The following is a 4790-nucleotide window of genomic DNA, read 5'->3' on the forward strand; positions in this document are numbered from 1 at the left end:
CTGATATTTCAGTTTAGCCAAAACAATTTTAAATCATACGCTATTATTTTAAATAACCAGTGGACAAAATCAGTGAATGAATGTATTTTTAATATATTTTAACAATTTTATTTATTAGGTCAATTATTAGCCAATACTCAGCTGTTCTTGAAATTCCACATATTGTGTATATTTGAGATAGAAAAAAAATCAGCTAAGTAATACAGCTGGCATTCATCTGATTCTCTGATTCTCTATATGTTAGATAGATTAAACTCCTTAGACAGTCTTTTTGTTTTGTGTACAGTCCCTTGATCACTGGGGCTTGGATCCTCTAGAGAGTGATTATTGGTGATGATTCCATTGCAAAGGAGAGGAAAAGACCAAATAAATATATGTGGTTCATCTTAAATTAAGCCTGATCCAGTTCACCCATATTTGATGAAAACTATTTAATCTGCAATTACAGCTGGAATAAGTCCTAAATTATGTCAGCTCTCAGAGAATTTTGTTTTCCTGAAAAAAATCTTCCAGGCTGAGGGGGAAAGTCATCTGGGTTCTCACCTCTCCATCAATATCCCAGGCATTTTGCATTTTTGTGTTAGCATTCTTTGTGTGTGCTGTGGAACAAGCCAAAAGAAGACACACAATTAAGTATTGCTAAGGGTGAATAGAAACAGCTTTCTGCACATCATGCTATTGTAACTTTAAGGTCCACAAGCTTGAGCCTGCCAGGTTTACAAACATGGGCTGTGCTCATGTGTAGCTGAGGCACAGAAATGAAGTGTCTGTTTCTTTCCTGTTTCCAAAAAATACTGAGTTTAGGTCTGGTTTAGCTGTGACTGAGTAGGTATTTCAAAATGTTTATTAACAGTTTTATTACTTTATTTCTGCTGCCAGCTCTAAACAATAGGGGCCAGGAACACCAGCTTTGTTTGTACTTGTATTAATACGTGGTTGCCTGTGGACATAAACTCAGAGGCATACTCTGTAGCCAGTGGATTAGAGACTTGTTATTCCTGATACATGTTGAATGTGAGCTGGAAAATGACAATGCCAGAGAACTATCTCAAAATGAAGATAATCAGGAGCAGGTTTTCCCATGTGAAAACCTCACTGATTACATCTGTGTTACCAGTGGTGTTGCCTGGAACAGACTTTTCAGCATCTATCCTCTTTTAGTACCCTCCTTACCAGAGCAATGAAGAGCATTTTTATATTGAGTTAAATTTTTTTTTTTTTTTTTTTTTTTTTTTTTTGTGAGAATGTCCTGGTTTTGGCTGAGATAGAATTAATTTTCTTCTTAGTAGCTGGTACAATGCTTTGTTTTGGACCCAGTATAAGAAAAATGCTGCTACCACAGTGATGTTTAGGTTGTTGCTAAGTAGTGAGTCAAGTAGTGACTCCCTGAGTCAAGGAGATTCCAGTTTCCCATGCTCTGCTAGGGAGGAACTGCAGAAGAAGCTGGGAATGAGCATGGCCAGGACAGCTGATCTGATCTGGCCAAAGGGGTATTCCATGCCACAGAATGGCATTTCCAGTTTATAAACTGGGGAGAGCTGGCTGGAAGGGGCCAGTCACTACTTGGTGATATGGCAGGCCTCAGTCAATGGATGGTGAGTAACTGGATTGGGCATCACTTGTTTTTCTTGTTGTTTAGCTCTCTCCCCCTTTTATTACAATTATTATTACTATTTCCATTATTGGTATTATATTATTTTACTTTGTTTCAATTATTAAACTGCTCCTATTTCAACACTTGTGTTTTGTTTGTCCTCCTATGATTTTCCTCCCTATTCCAGCAGGGGTGTGGGACTGAGCAAGTGACTGCCTTGAACTGAGTTGCTGTCTGGGGTCAAACCATGACAGATAAAAGACAATGGGTTTGAAGACAAAGAGAGAGGGAAAAAAAAAGCTTTAATGCACCTATTTGTATGTGCAAGCTCATTATCCATGCAGTCAAGCCAATATGTGCAGCAGCAGTGTAAATTTCTGTCTTGGTCTCCTGGCCAAATTTTCCTCTAGTTTCCCTGCAGCCTTGACTCTCACAGGGCTGTTTTGCATTGGACCCACACCTAGGTGAAGGCTCACTCTGGCAGGACCACCAACAGGCATGCCAGAGCTGATGTCTTGTTTCAGTCACTCCTTCCTTCAGATGTTACCTAAGAGCTGGTGCATATCTAGCCCCAGACAGCAGCAAACAGAGGTGTGTGCGTGCTTTGTTCTGCCACTGCCTCTCACCATGTTGTTTGCATCCAGCCAAGAGGGCTCAGCTGAACGGGGAATAAACTCCTGTTTTCCTGAAGGTGACAAGACCTTCTGCTGGTAGCAATCAGCACAGCTCCCCTTCCTTGGGCCCTGAGGGAAACTGCAGCTCTATCAAGTATTGTAAGGGAAACAGTTCTCCTCATTGCTCTCTACCAAGAGGTTTTTTTTCTGACAGGCTGTGCAGTGATAGGGCAGGAGAGAAGAGCTTTAAGCTGAAAGAAGGAAGGTTTAGGTTAGATACTAGGAAAAAAGTATTTACTCAGAGGGTAGTGAGGCACTGGAATGGGCTGCCCAGAGAGGTTGTTGAAATGTTCCAGGCTAGGTTGGATGTGTCTTTGAGCAAGACAATGTAGTGAAAGGTGTCCCTGCAAGGGATGATCTTTAGGTCAGTTTAGATGATCTTTAAGATCTGTCCAAACCATTCTATTGTTCTGTGATTCTAGGATCACTGAAAAATTAATAATCTGGAGGAAACTGTGTTGTCTGCCATTCCAGGGCTGTTGTGCTGGTATGAGGGGAGTGCTGGAGTGCTGAACTGTACATACAGCTTCTGACACCTGTGAAGATCACCAAAGAGAGAGCCAAAGACCTTGCCTTCTTCTTTCCTCTCTTGCCATTACAGCTGAAGAAGGTCCAGAAGATTTACTATTAGTAGCAAGCAAGTTTTTATTTTGGATTATTCTCTTGCTTGTATAGAAGATATCTGTAGATAGGCAGACATCTATAACAAGGACAATTAACATATCCTTCTATAGAAAAGCATTTCCCCCCCACTCATTAATTCTTTGTTCATGGATGATGTTTTTATTTATGATTACTTTAATAGCAATCCTATTTGTAGCAAAACCAATAATGTCCGTGAATGATGTAATAACTATGATCATAACCAATAAATCTATCATTTGAGAGATGCTGCTAAGCTTATTATTTTGTTTTTAACCTTACTTTACCTTTAACCTGATTATTTACAGCTTTAGTCAGCAAATTATGATAGCCTTTCTCTTTTAATAGAAATGTTTTAATTTGTGCTATGCTAAATTTGTTGTTTTAAAAAACTTTTTTGAGCACCACAGGAAGGCATTATTGGGAAGCATTAATTTGTGCTTGAAAAGTATATTTAATTTTTTTTTCTTTGAAATGAACACATACTGTGACCTAGTTTTTATAAACAAAGAAAGAAATAAATGCCAGATCTAAAAAAGTAGATTTAGCTAGATAGTATTCTGCTTTTTAATTATTTTTCAAATGTAAGAGGTGATTTCACCTATTTACATATTGCTAGAGGCTAAGGGGAGAAAAAAGCATTCATCCTGAGTTGAGTTCAGAGAGTCTGCATTGCCAAAAATGAAGCCAAACATATTAATATACAGGCTTTCTCAAAGTCTCAGAAGCATCAGGAATCCATTTGAAAGAAGAGGAGCTGGTCTGGTTTGTCAGTCTGGCAAGTACCAGTGGAAAAATCCATCATCTACCAGCAAATACATGCTTGCACAGTCAGTCCTACAGCTGTGAAGGGTCTGCAGAGCAATTCCACTCCCAGGAGCTGAACCCCTGTTAGTGCCTGAGGCCATGTTGGCTCTGCTAGGGAGGAAGGCAGACACAGGAATGCAGAGGTGAAATATCCTGCAAAGATGATTTTTCTACATAATATTAAATTTGCTTAGTATAAAATTTTACAAGCATATCCTGGACCACCCAAAAGTTGTAGCGATTAATCCAAATGTCTACCCTGTCCTTTATGTGATTACTTTTGAATGTTCATTCATTGCAATATACTTTAGATTGTTAAACACAGCCAGCCACATGGAGCGTGTTTGTAAAGTACACGTGTTGTCTAAAATGTACATGAAATTTAAAGGTTCTCTTGTTACCATACAGCTCCAGACATAAACTCCTTTTTTCATGAATTCAACAGTTAAATGAAGAAACCTCTCCAAAGCTGAAAAAAAAAAAAGAATGATTAATTAAAGAACCTGAGACTTAAATGCAGACTTGTTCTTAGTTTACCAGACTGTAAAACTCTTACCTTAGTGGGTACACAGGCATACTTTTGCAACTGATTTTTTGGCAGATCATTGAATAACTCTTGTAGCAATGGCCTTTTCGGAATACCAGAGAAAGCACTCCATCAAATGGACATAATTTATTTCACAGGGAGGGGGAAAAGCTTTGGTGAATTTTCCAAGAAAAATTCCAAGGCTTATGTGAATATGTTCACCTAGCAGCTACACTGACGTGAATCAATCTATAAACCCACATGTGTAAGACAGCTATGAGTAGTAAAAGTAACAACTCTGAGCTATTAAGATGTCTAAGTATATCTTTACATAAAAGCCTTAAAGGGCTGCACAGGGAGTCATTATAGTGTATTATGTCAGGACCTTACTTACTCAACACGTAGAAGTTGACACTGACACTGTCAGCTGTGATGTAAAATGCTTGGAGGCTCGTTTCACAGGACAAGTGTTTCCAAAGAGTTCAGCACCCACCGGTTCCTATGTAGGCAGCTAAATGAGGTGATGAAACTTTAAATGCTCTCAGCT

At 38.9% G+C, this 4790-nt stretch overlaps 1 long non-coding RNA gene across 1 annotated transcript; it reads left to right on the forward strand.

Moving 5' to 3' along the window:
* The first annotated feature begins 1435 nt into the window (after window positions 1–1435).
* LOC146763464 (uncharacterized) lies at window positions 1436–3155 on the forward strand. The gene is made up of 2 exons (XR_014952324.1): window positions 1436–1595; window positions 2743–3155. It is a non-coding gene; the product is annotated as an uncharacterized LOC146763464 (long non-coding RNA).
* Window positions 3156–4790: the final 1635 nt, after the last annotated feature.

The sequence above is a fragment of the Lonchura striata genome, chromosome 1A (genome assembly GCF_050655825.1).
Source record: "Lonchura striata isolate lonStrDom1 chromosome 1A, ASM5065582v1, whole genome shotgun sequence".
Taxonomy (NCBI): Eukaryota; Metazoa; Chordata; class Aves; order Passeriformes; family Estrildidae; genus Lonchura; species Lonchura striata.